The 22,486-nt window shown below is 41.1% G+C and overlaps 1 long non-coding RNA gene across 1 annotated transcript in view; it reads right to left on the minus strand.

Moving 5' to 3' along the window:
- Nucleotides 1-3,512: 3,512 nt before the first annotated feature.
- The window catches only part of LOC310845126, a 260,829-nt gene continuing 241,855 nt past the window's right edge, over nt 3,513-22,486 (minus strand). The window contains exon 5 of the long non-coding RNA XR_014564487.1: nt 3,513-3,884. This is a non-coding gene — a long non-coding RNA (uncharacterized lncRNA). The remainder of the gene's footprint in view (nt 3,885-22,486) is intronic.

A 22,486-nucleotide genomic window follows, 5' to 3' on the forward strand; every position in this document is an offset into this window, starting at 1 on the left:
AAGGCCGAGAAGCAATCAGGGTACCGTGAATTTGTACTCTTCAGAAGCCCAGTTCCAACTTAGAGTCATTTGGCTCCACCAACCTTTAAAGAAGCCCAGGTGACAAAACAACACAAGTTGATGCAACTGAAGGATGCATGGTGCACCTATAGAGTGGAGCAGTTACATGTTGACACCAAGGATTAATTTTAACTCCAGGCAACAAGGCCAGTGTTGAAATTCCTTGTTTGCATGATGTTGCTCTTTCTCCTCAGTTGAGTATTGCTGCAGTCAAATACAGTGGTACCTCGGGTTAAGAACTTAATTCGTTCTGAAGGTCTGTTCTTAACCTGAAACTGTTCTTAACCTGAGGTACCACTTTAGCTAATGGGGCCTACCGCTGCCACCGCGCAATTTCTGTTCTCATCCTGAAGCAAAGGTCTTAACCTGAGGTACTATTTCTGGGTTAGCGGAGTCTGTAACCTGAAGTGTATGTAATCTGAGGTACCTCTGTACAGCCTTTTCCTATTTCACAGGGAAGATGTCTTATTATTGTGTTCTTGAAAGGACATTCTGTCCTCAAGTCAAATTTGTTAAACTTATGCAGTATTTCATTAGTTCCTGCCATTTCCTATTTCAAACTCTTTGAATTGTAGAATGGCACTCAATTGAATTTCTATTTGGATTTCTTCCAGAACTGAGTGCAGAATACAAAATAAAAATATTGGTATCCCCCCCCCCCCCATGGCTCCCTTTGTTGTTTTCCAACAATAATAAATATATGGCAGAAGAATTGGAAATGCAGCCTATTTCAACAGTGTTGGTTCTTTTGCATTCATTAGATCATATTCTGTCCTGGCAATTTTTATCTTCAACTGCTGCTATATCCCAACCCTTCAGATGTTGCCGTGAATAAAGGATCGAGTTCTGTTCTCTATTGACATTAGAGCAGGTCTGAAGTTAAATCTCTGATATCTATAATGAAATGGAAGATAAAGTTTAGTTCATCCCCCCCCCTCTGAATTATTCTCAGATTGTTGTTTGAAAACAATTATGTGTGAGAAAAGCAAAAGTGGAACAACATGTTTTCAAATTATATCCTCCTTTTTTATCCATTTGTATCTTGGTGTTAAAAGGGGGGGGGAGTGATGTAAAAGTTTGAGGTTCTCTTTGAATTTTTATACCCCACACCCCTTTTTATTGTGGTAGCCAGAATTTCTCATTTTTAGTTGAAAGTGCATCATTATAGTGCTATTTAGAAGAATGTCTCATTTGCACAGACATCGTGGACCATTTAATTATTGCAACACTGCCTTTGAAATTTTTGTCCCATTTCTGAGAGTTGGCAGTGTCTGGTTCATACCTATGCATACAACAATGGATTGCTTGATACTTGATACTGGGAACTGCAGTTTTCATCAGCAACATTCAGTGATGTCTATGTGCTTGTGCATCAGAAAGCTACTTGCACAACGAAAGCTCCGGTTTCTCCTCTCTTCCCTCCACATTCCTGAACACCTCAAAAATGCTCTGGAGACTCCACCAGCCCTTTGGATTAGATTTTAAAGGTGCATATAGGGGCAACATGGGCGAGGAGGAGAAGGAGAAGCTCTGTTGAATGGATAGACTCCCTCTTGCACTAAGTTGGATCTCACCCAGTCGATTATTTTGGATATTTTAAATTGTTCCTCCTTTAAAAATCAATCTTTGCTGTCCAGATGTGTGTTGTATATGTTTTGAAAAAAGATATGAATGCTTAATTTGAAGGGGGAAATGGATAAACGTGTGCAACATGCATACTGTAATGAAGTCATGTTTCTGCAGATATCTGATGTGTGGTCTCTTTAAGAGAAACAAGTACAGTGGTACCTTGGGTTACAGATGCTTCAGGGTGCAGACTCTGCTAACCCAGAAATAGTACCTTGGCTTAAGAACTTTGCTTCAGGATGAGAACAGAAATCGCATGGCGGCGGCGCAGCGGCAGCAGGAGGCCCCATTAGCTAAAGTGGTACCTCAGGTTAAGAACAGTTTCAGGTTAAGAACGGACCTCCAGAATGAATTAAGTTCTTAACCCGAGGTACCACTGTATTACCTGCAAGGTTGCCTCCTAACTAGGTATAACCAAGAAGCAGGGAGATAAGAAATAAACAGGATGGTGAATTTTGTTGCACAACAGTGTTGATATGCACCCAAGTCCTATTTATGCTCAGGCCATGACAGAAGTCCCACAGTGCTCCTTGGGGTTGCATTGCAGGAGATGTGGGATTGTAGCCTCACTTTTTCAACTGACTCTCTCTCTCCTCTTCTCCAGAACAGAACCCAAAACAATACATGTAGAAAATGTTTTTGTACCAGCATTTCATCACATATAACCTTTCTTAACACTGTTCTTTTTATTCTGAACTTGGACAATGACATGTATATACTGTAATCAGGCATAATCAAGTATAGTGGTACCTCAAGTTACAAATGCTTCGGGTTACAAACATTTCAGGTTACAAACTCTGCTAACCCAGAAGTAGTATCTCGGGTTGAGAACTTTGCCCCTGGATGAGAACAGAAATCGCGCACCAGTGGTGTGGCGGCAGTGGGAGGCCCTATTAGCGAAAGCGTGCCTCAGGTTAAGAATGGTTTTGGGTTAAGAACGGACCTCTGGAATGAGTTAAGTTCGTAACCCAAGGTATCACCGTACAGTACAACTCTGGACTCAGGAATATCTACCCAAGTGCACAATATGTTTGTCAGTTCTAGACAGATGGAAATACACAGAAACCTGTTCAGACCATTGATCCATCTAGCCCAGTGTTACCTGGCAACAGGAACCTTTCGCAGCCCTACATGGAGATGCCAGGTATTGAACGGGGGACCCTTTCCATGCACAAACATGTGCTCTACTGCTGAGCACCAGCACCTAATCAGCTTATTTTCCAGACAATTGTTTGCCACATATTTCTAGTCGTAATTAATTTTTTCAATCTGGTTTATAGAGTTCCTGCTTCTGGCATCTCATCTCTTTCACAGCAGCTAGCCACTGAATTAAAACCATTGCTGAACAGCAAGAAAATCTGTCACTAAAGCATGTTGACAAACAACTCTGCCCTGCTCACATTTCTGTTTTCTCTTTTGTTGTATTTTCATTTGAATGTGCACGCATGGAAGCCTGGTGAGTGGCTATTGGGAGCTTCCCAGTTTTACCTTGTCTTTTATCATATCTTTTAAAAATGATAATCTAGTTTCACCTCTCCTTTTATCATATCTTATAAAAACAATAATCTAGCATTCTGCGTTTTCAATTTGGAAAGAAAGGAATGTCCACCAAAGACTTTTAAACCCCAAAACATTTATCAGTATTGTGTTGCATTCAGGTGCAGTGAAATAACTGTGTTCTCCCCAGTTACCTCCTCCCTTTCATCCCTTAGACCTGTGGTTCTTCATCTTTTTTCTCTGGGCCACAATTTCAGAATAAATATTTGTTCACATCACACCGATTTCTTTATTGATAGGAAACACATTGAAAACAAAAATAACAGTGCTTGATTTATAACATAGGGCACAACTGCTTTATAATATGATCATGGAACATGCAGAAAGTACAAAACAACGCAGCTACATAAGAACATGAATCATTCCTAAAATATGATTCTTAACAAGCCTCTTACATATGTACCTTAAGAATGTATGCAAACTCAAGAAGTGTGAGCTTGCTTTTGACAAGTATTGTGCACACATGTTGCTGTATGTCGCTAGAAGTCAAAATAGCACCCCTCTGGTTTTGTTACTGCACCCATCACCCTGACCACTGGCCGTGATGGTTGGAAGCTGGAATCCAACAATTTATGGCCGACACCACATTGCCTATTCATGGAGTAAAGGCTCCTCTGTTTTCTGCTGGGAGTGATGATGGCCTGTTTGAAGGAGAGAAGGGAAAAGAGACCTTGATTTATTCTCCCACCCTTTCAGTGGTTAGAACTTTCAAAAATGGAAATGGCTGCACATTTTACTCCTTTGTGTGTGTGTGTGTGTTTTCCCTCCCTGCCTGTTTCTGACTGAAATACTCCCTGCTTGGCCAAATAAAATATCACCTCACACAAATTACTGTCATGTCAATAGTACCGTGGATACAATATTATAGATTTGAAATTCTAAATTCTGATAAATATTTCAATCTGATTTTTAATAGTGGGAAATGCATATATAATTAAATTTGTAGATTTTTTTAAAAAGAATCTTAATGTCGGTTGGCACATATTTTCCAAAATGTAAGCATTTAAACACATTCACACTTTGTGATTTCTTTATTTAGCACATGTGCATTTCTCCAGGGAAGCATGGAAACCACCGAGGAGGAACTGATGGCTCAAGGGATTGGTAACAAGATCTGAAGCCTTGCTCCTTTAGGTCATTGCTTGGCATCCGGCTTAGCTCTTTAGGTTGATGGTAAATTTAAGTTATTACTGTTTAACAGGTGTGTGGAGGTCTGTGTAAAATGAGTTGGTGGTTTTAGACTTGCTCCTAAGAGGCAGATGTCCAAATCACTAGGAGCAGGGGGGATCATAACGTTTAACATGCTTGTTGGCAGACTTTGCAGAAAGGTCAAACACTGCTCAGATTAGGAGACTGTACTACACTCTCACACTTACAGGTGGTCCCTGCCACTCAGGCCTGGCAGGAAGGTAGTTCAGCAGAAGAAAGCTTAAGGGCGCAATCTTACACTCCCTTACCTAGAAGTTCATCCCACCAGACTCAGTGGGGCTTATTACTGCATAGACATGATTTGGCTTCCACTGTTAGTCACGGTTATCTGTGTGCCTGCTTTGCTTTTAATTTACATACTTCTTTATAAGGTGTATGCACCAACCTTCGATTTGCTGATTGCTGCTCAGAACATTTCACAAAATAGCATTAAAACAAAGACGCAAAGTGAAACTCAATAAAGCCATCATAAATGGATGCATCAAATATTAAAACAGCCAGTCAATATAAAATAGTTGCAATGGTTTTAAAAGCCAGGTCTTCACCTGGCAACAATGTATTGTTACAAATAGCATCAGAGTTGAAAATGTTGCAGCCCCAATCCTGATTATCCTCATAACCCCCTATTTTTGTTTTTAAAAATGGAAGCAGAGATACATGACTTGCAGTCATACATTTCATGTATGGTCTAGTTTGGCTTTAACATGAACACAGTATTTTGATCGCTGCTTTTCTTACTTGACCCTTTCACCAGGTTGGATTTTAGAGGCAGTGGAAGTTGTTAAACCCCAGCAAGTCCTGTCTTGAGGGAAGATGTGCTTGGCCCCATGACTGCGAGTTCCTGGGGCCATGGGTGCCATGAAGTGCATTGCTCTGTGAGTGCCTGGCCCTTCATGGGGAATTTTGTGGGTGCTCAGGCACCCAGGGCCCTAGGGAGTTGGCACCTATGAAGGGAAGCATGTATGCAACCGTGAGCTCATTTGGTGAAGTAAAAATATAATGTAATTATTTTTTTCATTGAGCTATAAAACAATTGTCTAGAAAGGACCTGGCCAAAGCCATCATTTTACAAGTACTTGAAAGCAAATTATAATATGTTTCAATTTGTTCTGGAATTTTAGAAAAGTTCTCAAATAAAATCTAAAGTAACAAATATATAACTGATTTTTCAAGTGAATGCATTTCGGCCTGAATAGAGAGAGGTTAGTTTTTAATGCATATAATCCAGGCTTCTTTTGAAGTTGCCACACAAACAAAATTACATACTAAGCTCTCAAATAAAAGTTTTGTTACTTTATGAGGAATCCATAGATGGTGCTTTAAATTTAACATTTCTGAAGCATAATGAGATCAGATTGGTATTTTTTAAAGTGTTTGTCATGCAGTGACTGATTAAATCGTATGTCGGCATTGTAAATGTTGTGTGTAACAATGTCAAGGTCATCTGGGACACTGAGGTGAGGAACCGGTAGGATAAATATTGCTCAAGTTGTTCTCTATATGCTGAACTGGTAGAATGTACCTGTAAATTTTGTTTCTATTGTCTATCATGGAATCCACAAGCGTTATACGTTGGTGTAGAAATAAAGTCCCTCAGTAGGTCTAACCTTTATTAACTACAGCTGGAAATTATATTTTGTGACTAACTAGGTCAAAGTAATTTAAATGAATTATGTTGGTTTGTCCTCTGCTAAACAAACATTTTAAAGTGTATATATTAAACATTATATACCTTGTCTCTCCACATAGCAGTACAAACTTTCTTTTTGTTCTCTGCCTAAAATATTAGAACATTCAACACATTTTTCCACATAGTGCCTTTGATATTAGATACAAACATTTAATTACTTTATATTTAATAATTAACAACAATGCAAAAATATATCTACAAACAAACCATAATGCAGAAACAGGTCCATGTTCAGCTAATGCAAACTCTTTGTAAAGCAAATTACGCTCACTGCTTTGATCAGCCTCTTATAAAAAGGTACAGCACATGAAGCTTTTATATATTGGGGGTGGGGATTCACTTGAAAAGAGAGACACAGCACACAAATACATAGCACATAAATATATTCTCTCTCATTTTTGTGATCATGGCACGATAACTGTTGGAGCAGAGCATCCTCGTTCAGAAGGTGTTTATGTCTATGGCATATTTATTTTAGGTGGAGTACATATTTATTTTAGGTGGAGGAGCGATAGAGGACTTGGTTACAAACAGAAGCCCAGTTAATTGAAAAAAGCTGCATCCCATCCACTGAAGTATTTCATCTGTGTGCTCCCAAGTCATATGTGCTTGTTTGGTTCTGGCCTCAGCAGGATGGGAGTTCCAGCTCAAGCAAGATTTTGAAGTTATTGTGATGGTTTTGGCAAACCAGAGCAAGGTGAGACAATTTAGAGCAGACTCTTGGTTCAAGGCAAAAGGTAAAGATTCAGAAACCACCCTGAACAGCAAGGTGTGGAGCTCAGGTTAGAGACTTCATAAGAGCAGAGATCAATTATTGCTTCAGCACCAGACGATCCCTTTCTGAACCTTAAAGAAGGCTGTAGCTTCATCTGGGTGATGAGAGAAGCATAGCTTGCTATAACAGGGTAGGGAAGACTGTGGTTCATCTAGGGCTACTGGATTGGAATCCTCAGAGTCAGAAGAGGACAACATGACCATCTCAGTTTGGAGAGATGCTAACACATAAGGCTCCTCTCCAGTACTTCTGGGATTGTACAGAAATCCAGGGCTGTCTCTGAAGGGAATTTCTACTCCGAATCCAAGGATGGCATATGTGAATCAGACATTGGAGTCATGACGCTGTTCAGAATATTTGGAGGCTTGTTAGAGGGCAAAGCTGGGCATGATGGGACTGAAAAGCAAAATACAGGGCTCCAGCTGATATGTTTACACCATACTGATATTGCTGCCACCTCACCCATCCCACAGTACGTCCCAGAGAGTCATTGCAACACTGTTGATAGGATGTCAGGACTTTATCTAGGGAGATAACTTTTTTGGACTAGATTTATTTTTCTGAAAATTACATTTTGGGGATATTTGCTAGAAGCCCTTAATGACCTCCTTGGATCTTCAGAAGATGATTGCCTGCATGGTCCTGGAAATTTTTTTTTAATTGTACAGACGTTTCTTTTTATATATATTGTACAATAATTTGCTCAAATTAAAGACCTAGTCAAATTTACCACCATTAAATCTCTATGACCTTCTTCATGAGGTTCAAAGTATGAAACATTAAAAGAAAACCTTTTTTATGTCATGTGCTTTTCTATACTACTGCCAGGCATCTTGTCAATTCAAAGGTATCTACATTTCCTCTTTTTATAAATAATAATTTTATCCCTGTACTATGAAGCATCAAAGAGAATAATATCTCTGAAAGGTTTATTCTTTAATACAAGCAGTAGCTTCCAGATGCTGCTGAAATCTCCCTCACACTTAATTGATGTCTAGTGTTCCGGGGTGGTGGTGGTGGGAGATAGAGTCTAACGCTCGTCAAAAAACACACATTAGTTTTTCTTCCAATGACATTTTGAGCCAAAACTTCTCTTCACCTTAAATAGGGTTGAATTGGACTTTGGGTGTTGACGGTACTGAACATAAGAAGAGGACTGCAAAGGCTTACTTTGTGCAACATTTAATTCTCACTGTGGTTAACCAGATGGCTACACTCTCCTGCTCATGATTCCCAGAGAGCCAGTGTGGTGCAGTGGTTAAGAGCGGTAGTCTCGTAATCTGGGGAACCGGGTTCGCCTCTCCGATCCTCCACATGCAGCTGCTGGGTGACCTTGGGCCAGTCACACTTCTTTGAAGTCTCTCAGCCCCACTCACCTCACAGAGTGTTTGTTGTGTGGGAGGAAGGGAAAGGAGAATGTTAGCCACTTTGAGACTTCTTCAGGTAGTGATAAAGAGGGATATCAAATCCAAACTACTACTACTACTACTACTACTACTACTACTACTACTACTATTCTTCTTCTTCTTCTTCTTCTTCTTCTTCTTCTTCTTCTTCTTCTTCTTCTTCTTCCCAGCAATTGCTGTTCCAAGGCATGTGAGGGAATACTTCCTTTTAACTGTCCTGAACAGGGGTGCCAACTTGAATAAAATATTGTGGGGGCCCAGGTAAGCCCAGCCCCGCAGAATCAATCACATGATGCAGTGCACACACACCATCTGAATGGGAATGCCTATCAACTTTGTGGGGGCCTGGCCCCCTCAAATATTTCATTGTGGGGGCTGAAGCCTCCACGCCCCCTAGGAGTTGGCTCCTTTGGTCCTGAATCTCCCAACCTGGAACACTGAGTACCTGCCCCAATCAAATTTCCAAGCTTCAGATATAGAGAAGACACAGTTTTTTATTAGTTAAAATTGGGGGCAAACCCAGCTGGTTATAGCTGGCTCTAATACTGAACGGATTCTAGCCATTATGACTGGTAGTTACTGATAGCCTTACTCTGAATAAATTGGTCTAATCCCCTTTTAAAGCTGCCTGGGCTGGTGGCCATGGCTACGTATTTTGTTTGTGATTTTCACAGTGTTTCTATGAAGGACATAGTGTGGCTATGAAGAATATTCCTTGCACTGATGAGTATTTCATAAGGGCTTCCACTTGCACAATGGGGCTTTCCTTCTCTCTCCTTCCCCCTGTGGCCTCCACATACCCTGAAGCTGGCTGGGTGTTTATGTCAGGAGAACCCCCCAGAACAACATGTTGTAGAAAGGAGGGGATTGTTCAATCTGCCAAGCTGAAATGCTTGTGCATATGGAAGATTTGTCATAGGGTGACATTAAATTCCACTCTAAATGTCTGCCCTAATCAAGTTCCCATGATGTTTACTGGAGAGAGGGGAACTACAAGTCCAAGAATCATATCAGATCATCTGGGGTCATATCATCCAGCCAGAAGGGCACAGGAGATGCTTATTGTTGTTTAGTCGTTTAGTCCTGTCCGACTCTTGTGACTCCATGGACCAGAGCACGCCAGGCACTCCTGTCTTCCACTGCCTTCCGCAGTTTGGTAAAAGTCATGCTGGTAGCTTCAAGAACACTGTCCAACCATCTCGTCCTCTGTCATCCCCTTCTCCTTGTGCCCTCCATCTTTCCCAACATCAGGGTCTTTTCCAGGGAGTCTTCTCTTCTCATGAGGTGGCCAAAGTATTGGAGTCTCAGCTTCAGGATCTGTCCTTCCAGTGAACACTCAGGGCTGATTTCCTTCATAATGGATAGGTTTGATCTTCTTGTAGTCCATGGGACTCTCAAGAGTCTCCTCCAGCACCATAATTCAAAAGCATCAACTCTTCGGCGATCAGCCTTCTTTATGGTCCAGCTCTCACTTCCATACATCACTACTGGGAAAATCATAGTTGTTGGCAAGGTGACAGGAGGTGCTACTAAAGTTTATCCCCTGGTAACAGTGTCCTGAAGCTTGTGCTCACCCAAGTTCTCTTCATAGCACTGTGGGACCCCAGAGTCCGGAGAGTTGATAACATGTGGTTCCCCTGCTACACTAGGTACCTTGACTTCTGATTGGTTTCCAGGTCCAATTCCAAAGTGTGTTTCCAAGCCCTAGGTAACTTGGGACTAGGGCCAGGTTTAGGTTTAATGATGCCCTAAGCTACTGAAGGTAATGGGGCCCTTTATATGTCCAGCTGTCCTTTGTAAACAACAAATTGCCGCTGTTTTTTGTGTTGGATATATGCTATATAGTAATTTACGGACCTAATAGGTATCTAAAGCCATTTGCACATAACAAAATATGTATTTTATCAAAGTAATTGTGGAACTGAAATACAATTAAGAATAAGTATATTAATTGTGAAATATAATTAAGAAGAAGTAGTATATTTTGTGAGGGGGCCAAGAGCGTGGGCCCCTAAGGTATAGCTTGTTTAGCTTATGCATAAATCCAGCACTGCTTGGGATCAAGGAAGCTTCCTCCATATGAAACTGATGGTGTATTAAAAACTTCTACACTTGCCATCTTGAGCAGTCTGCCCACACTTGATATATGTTTCATTAAGCTGTGGGAGAAGGTCTTATCTGTGGCTGTATCTAGGTTCTGGAACTCCTGACCTAGAGAGGTCCACCTTGCTCCCTCTCGGATAGCCTTCTGCTCATATGTGAATACTGGACCTTTCTTTTTAGACAAACATTTGGCCTATCTCCTGGCATGTGAATCCTTAGTTTGATGCTAATTTCCCTGCTATTGTTTTCTTACTTTTTAAAGTTATTATTCCCCATAAGTAGTACATGCAACAAAATGTTGCCATGTGGAATGTTGCCATGTGGAATGCTTCCAGCCTGGATACTTCATTCAATTTCCCCTCATCCCTGGTTTTCCCTTCCCCTACAACAGCCAGCCAGTCAACATTCCACATCCACTAAGCATGCCTGGTCCTCATTGGGTTGTTTTGGGTGCACCACAAGCACCTTTGGGATCCCCCTCCCTCAAGTGCTTTTGTACTTCGGCAGTCCTTGAGGCTCCTCCATAAGGAACCTCATAAGTTCCCACATAAGGGTGGGCACTTGGACAACTAAGTTCACTATTAGTAAATATGATTACTGAATTGCCATTTACTGTAATTTTTTGACACTCTGTTCTGAGTAGGGATGGGAAAATCGGACAATTCCAGTTTCTCTCTGTTTCACATTTTTCCAATCTTATATTCAACTCTCCATAGGGCCATATCAATTTCCAATGCAGATTTCTCTGAATATATGCACATGTATATGCAATTTTGCGTAATATACACATTTTCCCCTGTTCCAATATAATGCACCTTTTGTATGCTATTTTCGTATTTGTATCCCTGTGCACATTATACCACTATGTATATATTACATGGCTGGAGAAATGCATGGCAAATTTGAGTTGCGTTCTGGTTCATATATTGTTTCAGAAAGTGCAAATTAAATAGGTTCATCTTAAAATGTGAACTCAATTGAATATCCTTTCCTCTATCCCTACATGTGAGGAGCCTTGGATATTTAATTGGGAATGGTGGGATATAAATGGTTTTTTAAATTTAAAAAAAAAAATGTTTTAAAAATAACAATCTGTAGTTATTTGGCAGCACATCTGTTTGATCTACATGGACATGGCTGTCGTGTTCATTTTCATCTAAAAATAAAAGTACACATAACACCATGTAACATTAGTCATTCAGACCTAAATATTTGATGCAGTATTTCACAGCATTGTTTTAACATTAGTTCTGAATGCTTCAAACCAATGCTTGAATCTTTAAAACCCACAAAGCAAAGCAATCCAAGTGAGAAATGTCCTAAGAGGCTTCTGTGGTTGGGATTATGGCTATATTAACTACAACTGTTCTAACATGACAGAAGCACTTACTTAATACCTATGGTCTTATAGTCTTACTATTTTTAACAATTCCCTGTGTGAAAATATATAATTGATTAGACCTAAGTAATTCACAAATATTCTGATAAGTTTCAAAAGCTATGTATATTTGTTAATATATATTCAGCTCCAAATAGACCTTAAACTAGGACAAAAAAATGTAGGCAGGTAAAAATTACAGTGTTACTTCAGGTTACATACGCTTCAGGTTACATACGCTTCAGGTTACAGACTCTGCTAACCCAGAAATAGTGCTTCAGGTTAAGAACTTTGCTTCAGGATGAGAACAGAAGTCGAGCTCCGGTGGCGCGGCAGCAGCAGGAGGCCCCATTAGCTAAAATGGTGCTTCAGGTTAAGAACAGTTTCAGGTTAAGTACGAACCTCCAGAACGAATTAAGTACTTAACCTGAGGTACCACTGTACTAAGATTTACTGTTCAATTTATTTGGAACTAAGTCCCTTTATGTTTATTAGGACTTTCCTTCAGCATTAAAGACCAGTCCTATGCACAACTACTTTTGTTGCTCTGTTTTATGTTATAGCAGAGTGGTTGTTCTGTAATAGTATAGAATTTGTGTTTGAAACAGTGCTATAAGTTACTTGGAGACCTTTGAGTAATTAACATCAACAGCAATAATGACAGTAGCACCAGTGGTAAGTGTCATTGTGTTTGTGGTACTTACCCAAGAAAGCACTTAATCAACACTTATTATTATAGATATTTAAGTCTAAACTAAATGCAATCTACTCAACTGTCTTCAGAAGCTTGGAAACTGACTGGGGTTTGGAATAGGAGGCAGGTTTATGAGAGATTAAGGAGGCTAGGAACTTACTTGACAGTACTTTCTATATTCTTGCTGTATTGGCATGTGCCTGAAATTATGTGTACACTGGAACCAACACCACAGTTTATTTAAGCAGGGCTGGGGCCAGGTGGCAGGGAGGTAAAATGTGTGCAGACACATGGGAGTGCCAGTACTTCGGCACACGCACCCCCGACCAGACCCAGATCTGTCCAGGTAAACTTCAGCAACACCAGTGTCAGGTGGGTGCTGTCACACCATGCCAGATGTTGCTGATGATGTTATAACTCATGGGATACTATATAAATAAACCACAATTCAATATTAGTGAGACTAATTTGTAGGGCTCCAAGTTCCGATCAGGATGGCCAATAGTTAAGGATGTGGAGAGCTGTAGTCAAAAATATCTGGAGGGCACCAGGTTGGAGAAGAACTGCTGCTTGTGGATCTAAACGGCCCTAAACGGCCTCGGTCCAGTATACCTGAAGGAGCGTGTCCACCCCCATCGTTCAGCCCGGACACTGAGATCCAGCACTGAGGGCCTTCTGGCGGTTCCCACATTGCGAGAAGTGAGGTTACAGGGAACCAGACAGAAGGCCTTCTCGGTAGTGGCGCCCACCCTGTGGAACACCCTCCCTTCAGATGTGAAGGAAATAAGCAGTCATCCTATCTTTAAAAGACACCTGAAGGCAGCCCTGTTTAGGGAAGTTTTTAATATTTAATGCTGTACTGTTTTAAACATTTGATTGGGAGCCGCCCAGTCTGGCTGGGGAGACTCAGCCAATGGGCGGGGTATAAATAATAAATTATTATTATTATTATTATTATTATTATTATTATTATTATTATTATTATTATAGCTGTGCCAGCATTGCTACAAAGCAGCAATGGGCAATGTTAAGTTGCCAAAAATGCCGAAGGACATCATGAGACCTGCTTTTGTCAATACCTGCCCTTTGAATGGTACAGTACATGCCTGGAGGGAGATAACATGCAACTCCTACAGGTCCATTGCTCATTAAAGAAGACCCATTTCTTTTTTTGTACTTCTGCACTAGGGATGGGTTCACTGGCTTGGGATTCCATGCGCAGTACCCGGAAAATGGTTGACACTATGAAGCCTTCTCATTTTACCAGGTTGCATGCCAAGGCACTGAGAGGTTACTGTGCAGAAGCACCCTAAATCATCACATGCCATCAGAGGTAACAGCAAAATAATAGGGCCCTTGCCTCAAATGTTTTAAAGATGTGTTTGGCTTCTCTCACAACAGGTGGCTATCAAATGTATTTGTCTTGCTTGAGCAACTCTCCTTTCAACCCAGGCATCAGGAAAACAAATGATCCTCTACAAGCTTAACAAGGCTAATATCCCCCGATCTTTGCCAGATATTTGCTGAGGTATAGCAGGTGAACAGTGATGTTTTTGCAGCTTCCTTGTTGCCATAACTCAGCCTTGAGTTTTGATTTATAGCCGCTGAGGTCATTCTCTTCAATCTACCATGAAGCTGTCTGTTTCCATATGAATGCATTGGATTAGGTGATGATTTCAGCATTGCTTAGGATATCTTTCAAACAATTTTAAAGTCTTCTTTTTTTTAACCTCAGAAGCACTACTTTGTTACTGGAAGACAACTGAAGACAACTTACCTCCTGATAACTATCCAGTCATCAGTTCTGCATTCCATTCTCTGCACGTAGCACAGCAAAACCTTTTAAAAGAATACCCTGATACAAAACTTTAGCAATAAGATTTCATACTGTCAAAATAAGACCACATTTTGTGATGGTGTAGCAGTGGAGGCCACCATATTTTAGCAAGTCTTAAGACATTTTGATGAGTCACTACAAATATAGTTTCATGTCGAGTGCAGTGTCCTGAGTAACTTTTTCCCAGACAAGCTAAACGATCCTACAGGTGTGTACTGGGGCAGGTGGTCTTTTGGTTGATCTGATCTTAAGTTGTTTATATGGTTTTATATATTGACAGAGAGGGCAGTTTCCTCAGCATAGGTGTAATACATGTGCATACAGGTACTTGCCTCAACAACCTGGCTGTCCATTTGGTACCAGTGGTGTTGTCCAGTAATCACTGATGACTCAGGTGTGAGCCCTCCTTGTTCCCAATTGGAAGGGAACACATAAACATTTTAAAACTGAAAAAGGGACATTGGAATGCAGATCAGTTCTGCATCATCACTTCCTGCCTGTCAGCTCATGCCAGTAGGGCATTAGATAAGGTGATATTACAGCCTTCAGATTTCACTTGCACACACCATTTTAGGATTGTGCTGTTAAAGCTATCAGGCAACTTAAAATAACTATTGCTGTAATTGTACTTATGTAGAATATACACAGAGACTCGGGCAGTGCTGTGGTCTAAACCACAGATATAGGGATTGCTGATCAGAAGGTCGGCGGTTTGAATCCCAGTGACGGGGTGAGCTCCCGTTGCTTGGTCCCTGCTCCTGCCAACCTAGCAGTTCGAAAGCACACCAAAGTGCAAGTAGATAAATAGGTACCGCTCCGGTGGGAAGGTAAACGGTGTTTCTGTGTGCTGCTCTGGTTCACCAGAAGCGGCTTAGTCATGCTGGCCACATGACCCAGAAGCTGTCTGTGGACAAACGCTGGCTCCCTTGGCCTATAGAGAAAGATGAGCGCACAACCCCAGAGTTGCCCACGACTGGACCTAACAATCAGGGGTACCTTTACCTTTACCTAGAATGAGGGTTGGTTCATTGCATATATCAACTGCTCTTTAGCAGTAGCAATATTTGTGAAATATTTAGGCTGCAATCCTATGGGCCCTGGAAGAGTATCCCAGGGGCTAAAGGAGAGAATGAATCTCCCCTTACATGAGTGGAGATGAAGATCCAGGGCTGGAGCAGGAGCCCTACCAGCCATGGCATCCTCCTTGCAGCTGATAAATGACCATGATGATCCCTTCTCCACCTTGGTGCTCTGTTGATGGAGAGGAGGAAAATGAAGTCTTCTAAGTGCATGCCATTGGTCGATTTCCTGTTCCTCCAACATGTCCCCTAAATTGGGGGGGAGGGGAGGGTGAACTACCATAATTATTTTCCTTCCCATTGGGATCATTGAGGAAGACCAATGGGATAGGGGGTAGATCTCTCTCTGGAGAAGGAAAAATGTGTCTCTCACCTTCCTCCCTGCTAGAGTGACTCTGGATTGGATTGTTTTACCCCCAGTATCTTCCATATATGTTACACATTTTCCATACACGTAAAGTATTTCCCTCCACCCTCAGGTTAAACATCATCCTATGTCTTGAAAGCTAGAATAAATATATCCACCTACCTACCCCAATATTGCTTCTATTGCCTCACATCTAATTTGACAGAAGATCTTTTTATAAAGTTAATACACATGGGCCTTAACACTGTGTTCCAAAACCTTGACTCAAACTCTGAAGTGTCTATCATATCTTTGACATTCTTAAAAATCTGGCATTGCGTTATATTTACTTGCTATTCTTAGCTGCAGACTAGGCATAGGTATATTGGCGCAAAGGGCCTTATATGGACGTATATCGTAACCTGTGAAGTTGCTGGGTTTTTGTGTTTTTTTAATGCTACATAGAGCTTGAAGGGGTTCATCCATTTTATTTTTTCATAACTAATTAATGGACAATTTAATGTGCCTGTGTACTCCTTCAGTTATTTGTTAAAGGGTTTTAAAAACTGCTAAATTGTCCTCTTAAGACAACAGGCATCCCACTGTGCTAAATGAATTTGAAGTGGAAGTTTTATAAAGTGGTTGTTGGTTCTTTGGGGCTTCTTGAATTTAAAAGATATCCTTGAGGACTGGAACATAACTTTGTTACTGAAAAAGTCCAAAAAAACACACAACCTGTATGCCTGTAATAAACTTTTGTTATTCAGGAAAATAAAATAAAACGCTTCCAACCTCTGAAAAGAAATTTCTGTGTACTATTTTCACAGGGACAAGTGTGGGAATATTTGGGAAATGAAAGCTTGATTAATGACATTCATCAGTTTTCCAGGAAGGCAAGGATCATGTTTGACATGTTGGAATTCTTTGAGGATATGAATAGCTTGATTGTGGAGAGACATTCATTGATCATTGCAAAACCAGATTAGGAGAAAGGATTTAACAAAATGCTAGAAGTGAGTTAATGTCGTTACAAAAAAGTACCGCATATTATCTTTACAGTAGGAACACAGCATGCAATAAGTTAAATCTCCCTATTTTTCCCCCTATTATTTTTTGTAGGTTCAAAAACAAACTTCTTCTATTACATTCCAGAAGATTAGACCAATCTCAAATGCTTCCCTTTGAGACTTCTGAGTTACGCCAATGCTGGGTCACACAACAGGTTGCAGCTGCACTACTGTGGGTGACCACCCACCATCAATGGTTTGAAATAGCTATTTTCTTCTGCAATCCAGAGCTATTGGAATCGTTGAAAGGAACCTTGCCACTGACTTTCACTGATGCCGCTATAGCAGGCTGCAGTTCATCATCAGATTCTTCTCTGGAGGAAGGCGGTGGCTGGTTTCTCTCTCAGGGCCCATTTAGGGGCTTCACAAATGGCAGCCCTGGGAGTGAGTCCAGGCATAATCCTGAAGGTGATATGCACAGGATACTACAACATTCTGTGGATTTATAGAGCTGATTTATGTGGGATGTGAAACACAGCAGTCAAGTACAACATTCCTAGAATGGACATGCTAGGAGATGTTTTGTACCAGTCAGGAGAAAGCTTCCTGTTTCCTCCTGAGCTGGGACAAGACTTCCTCTGCATGTGAATAGTGTGTGTGGCCTAATCTGGAGATGAGGAGCACACCATCTTCTTTTGCTCCTCTCTTCTCCATATTTTTCCCCCCTCTATGTGTGAGCAGAAGTGACTGCCTGTTTGCAGTCACTTGGGTCTAACTCCCTTATGGGATAGTTCCAGATGTATATATACTTTTGTAACATATATATATATATATATATATATGCTTTCGTAGATTTTCACGGGTACAGGAATGCAGGTTTTGGTGTCCTCGGGTGTCTTCCCGTGTAAAAGTTGGGGTGTCTAGGCGACGTTTCGACGAGGTCTCACTCGTCATCTTCAGGCTGGTGCTTTCGGCTTCTTGTTACTGGAACAGAGCGGGATCTCAATGTTTGAGTTCCTATAAATACTGTAGAGGGGGTGTGGTGTCTAGCCTCCAATGTTCTGGGCAGAGAGGAAGTTCCCAGGCTAGTGTGCCTTTTCTTCTTTTGTTCCTTAATTACTTGAGAGATACCTTGAGTGATTTCTTGAGTGATATCCTGAGTACCACTTAGGTGGGTCATTAGGTGTGGATTAGTTGCTAAAGTCTTTGTGTCTTGACCTCTTGAACTTTGTGAAGAGTTTTCCTGAGAAGATGGCTGTATTGCACTTAGTTGTGCTTTGGCTTGGCTTCGTGTATAGGGGCGAGCTGTGGTTTTGTGGCTTGTGTCAGCCAGATCTGTGTAGGGATTGCAGGGGGGTGCAGCATCCGGAGGTGCCACCATGGATTGGCTACTGGATGGTGTCAGTAATTCATCTGTGGAGAGGGTCTGGGTTTGGGTCTGGTGTGGTTGATTGGTGTTGGCGTTCTGTGTGCCTCTGGATCTGGTGTCAGTTTTTGTGGGGAGGGCTAATTTCCAGATGTCTGGCAAGCGGGATGTGTCGTCACGCTTGTTCATGTTGTGAGGGTGTTTCTCTATCTCGATGGCTTCCATGATTATTCTCTTGTGGTGATGTTCCGTGTTAAAGAGCAATTTGGAATCTGCAAAATTAATTTCGTGTCCTGTTTCTTTCATGTGTTGGAAAAGAGAGGAAGTTTTTTCTTCTTTTTTGACGGCATTCTTGTGTTCTGCGATACGTGCATTTATTCGTCTGTTTGTTTGTCCAATGTACGTGGCTGGGCAGACTTTGCAGGGTATTTCATAGATCCCTTGGTTTTCCAACTGGATTTTATCCTTGGGGTTTCTGAGGATATTGGCTATTTTTTGGTTGGTGCAAAAGGCTGTTTTGATATTGTGTTTATGGAGGATTTTGCTAATTTTATCTGTAGTGCCCTTGATATAAGGAAGGAGGGCCATGCCATTGTTTTCTTCTGTGTCTTGGTTTTTGGGGGGTGTTTCCTTTTGGATTAGCTTCGTAATCCTGTTTTGCTGGTATCCATTGGCAATTAACACATTTGAGAGATTCTGTAACTCAGTTGTCAAGTGGTCTTTGTCAGCCAGGCGTTTGGTTCTGGAGATGAGAGTTTTGGCTACGGAGTTTATTTGTGCAGGGTGGTGGTGTGATTGTGCATGTAAGTAGCGGTTGGTGTGTGTTTTTTTCTGGTAGATAGTGTGTCCTAGGGAGCCATCAGGTTTTTTGTAGATTAGGACGTCAAGGAAGGGAAGTTGGTTGTTGGCTTCTATTTCCATAGTGAATTGTATTTTGGGGTGTAAGTTGTTGAGATGTGTGAGGAAGCTATCCAGTTTTTCCTTCCCGTGTGGCCAAATTACAAAGGTGTCGTCAACATATCTGAGCCAAAGTTTGGGTTTGTGTTCTGACTTGTCTAAAGCATTGGTTTCAAAGTGTTCCATGTACAGGTTTGCGATGACCGGTGAGAGGGGTGATCCCATAGGTGCTCCTTCTATCTGTTTGTATCTTTGTCCATTGTGGATGAAGTACGTGTTGGTTAGGCAGTGGTTGGTCAGGTCCAAGATGTATTCGGGGGGATTGTATTTGTTTTGAATAGCTGTCAAGGCTTCATTAATGGGCACTTGTGTGAAGAGAGATACAACATCATACTGACACCATCCAGTAGCCAATCCATGGTGGCACCTCCGGATGCTGCACCCCCCTGCAATCCCTACACAGATCTGGCTGACACAAGCCACAAAACCACAGCTCGCCCCTATACACGAAGCCAAGCCAAAGCACAACTAAGTGCAATACAGCCATCTTCTCAGGAAAACTCTTCACAAAGTTCAAGAGGTCAAGACACAAAGACTTTAGCAACTAATCCACACCTAATGACCCACCTAAGTGGTACTCAGGATATCACTCAAGAAATCACTCAAGGTATCTCTCAAGTAATTAAGGAACAAAAGAAGAAAAGGCACACTAGCCTGGGAACTTCCTCTCTGCCCAGAACATTGGAGGCTAGACACCACACCCCCTCTACAGTATTTATAGGAACTCAAACATTGAGATCCCGCTCTGTTCCAGTAACAAGAAGCCGAAAGCACCAGCCTGAAGATGACGAGTGAGACCTCGTCGAAACGTCGCCTAGACACCCCAACTTTTACACGGGAAGACACCCGAGGACACCAAAACCTGCATATATATATATATATATATATATATATATATATATATATTTGTAATCTTCAGGGATCTAACTGTGAACTGAATGAATGTGAGTAAACTACTTTTATATTCACTTTACTAAGATTGTCGTGTATATTATTTTTAAGAGGGACAAGAAGGGATCTTGCCAGGAATCTTATGCAGAAAGGTTCAGATGAACCTGCAACAAGCAAACTGCTGTGCATTTAAAGGAGAACGTTTAAACTCTGCTATGACATAGAACTTGCTAATGCAAGTTAGGAAAGATATCATTAAACAATATATCCTCTCCTGCCTCACTGAACATTCCCACACTTTATATCAAATCAGCCCATACATCCATCAAGCCCATTGCAGTATATTCTAACTGGGACCAGTTCTCCAAATACTCAGAAAGATTTCCTAGTTGTACTACTTTATATTATTTAACCTAAGACTCAATGTATTGAATTCAAGGCTTTATACATACAAAGCATGTCCCCCATTGCTACGAATCATTTAACAAAGAGTAAATATTCTGGCATATCAATTATCTATAGCCTTCTCTTCACCTGGGTAGTGGGTAGCTTTCTGGAATGGCATCTGAGTGATGTTTTTAAAAATTATATTCTTACTTTGTTTCTCCAAGGAGCTTGAGGTAAAATACATGCACCACCCCTAATTCATAGTCATAAAAACTCTGTGAGATAGATTAGGCTGAGAGGCAGTAGCTGGTCAAAGTTTACCCAGTGAGAGCTGTTTATGAATTCGTCAGGATTTGAACCTGGGTCTCTCCACTTCTGGATAACAACCACTTCATCACACTGTATATCATGGTTAGGATTTAATATTTGGTTCTCTGAACACTTTCATTATTGAAGAGGGGCACTGGAAATGTATTTCTGTTCCAAAGAAACAGGGAACAAATTGCATTTTGCAACTTCTTAATGAAGTATTGAGCGGTGCAGAGTGGGTACAATGACTTTCACATCTGAAGAAGGTCTCTCCTTTTCACAAGCTGAAACATCTGTGAGCAACCACCACCAGAACAGCAACAACAAAGTAAGACACAGGAAATGAAAAACAATTACATGGTATTAGAATAATTCAATTCCACTCAAGGGGGAAATAGAGATATGGGATAAATTACCAGGATTGGCCACCGGTGCATACAATATTGCATTCAAAGCGGTAAGAAACAGGTTTCACGGAGTTAGAAAAACAGAAGAAAAAAACCAACCCCTGCCTGGTGTGTAAATAAGGGACTTTCTTTTAAAACATTATAATCACATATTTTATGAGCCCAGGGAGAGGTTAATTAAGGCCAATGGAAACAAAAGTCAAGTGAGAAGGATTAGGGCTGCCACTATTCCCTCCCATACTCTTCTGAAAATTGGTGAGGAAATGGTGACAAAAAGGAGAGCAGTAGGTGGGTAAGATGAGAGGATGGGAAAGGCAAAAACCTGTTGTTTCACTAGAATCCTCAAGTTCTTCCTTCTTGCTAAGCCACTTTTCATTGTAATCAAAGCAAGGCAGCATGGACTGAATGTTGCTTGGAAAAAAAATACATACCTTTGTATGTCTGCCTTAATACTGCTAGTCCCAAGTATTTGAGCTGGTAATATATTATGACTGTATGATTATGCTTCTGATATATAATATGTAAACTTCAGTGTTGAACTCTCCGTGAAGAGCTCTCAATAGATTAAGAGCTCCCAATACAGGTGCTCTTGGCACTCTCATTACAAACCTCTGCACCAGTATTGAGAGCCTCAGTACAGTGTTAGGAGTAGGTTTGGCTTCAGTTGTCAAAACATCAGAAACTGTAATCAGCAACAATTTCTGGACATGATCAGAAAACAATACTTTCTTTAGTCCCTTGTGTTTATTAATGGTTTATTGATCCTTTTCACAGGGCAAACAAGACCTCTAGCAACATTAAAACTTGTTTTTATTATTGCTTGTAAGCCGCCCTGAGCCCTGCCTTGGCTGGGGAGGGCAGGGTATAAATAAAAATTATTATTATTATTACTCCTCTAAGCAGTCCCTCCACAGCTCCTCATCCACCCAGACATAACCCACCATTAGTCCTTTTGGTCATTTGGATGTGTTATGACACATAACATTGTTGCCTTGTATGAATGTCACACTTGCAAGATGTTTGGTACAAAAATATGGCGATATTCTGAAATCGCATAACAACAGAGAGCCTACAGCTGAGTTTATATCATTGGATTTGTAATTTGGGAAGGAGATTATGAATTATAGTAGGGTCAGTTTGCCCATAACTAGACCGAGCAGCCATTTGTAATATTTCTATTCAGTTCCACCGTGTCAATGTGAAATTTCAGTGATAAGAATTTGAACAAGAATTTGGACCCACCTCAGTTTCTGTCGCCCTTATCTGGGCTGTTTTCAAGAGTGGCTTGAGGGAACATGCTACACACACACTGAAACTAAGCTCTGTATACTGCCTGAAGGGTGGATCACCTGAAATCAGAGGTGAGGTCCAGGAGCATAACAAATAAGGCTGGCTGTATCTA

This window comes from Podarcis gaigeae (assembly GCF_964106915.1).
Source record: "Podarcis gaigeae genome assembly, chromosome: 5".
NCBI classification, from domain to species: Eukaryota; Metazoa; Chordata; class Lepidosauria; order Squamata; family Lacertidae; genus Podarcis; species Podarcis gaigeae.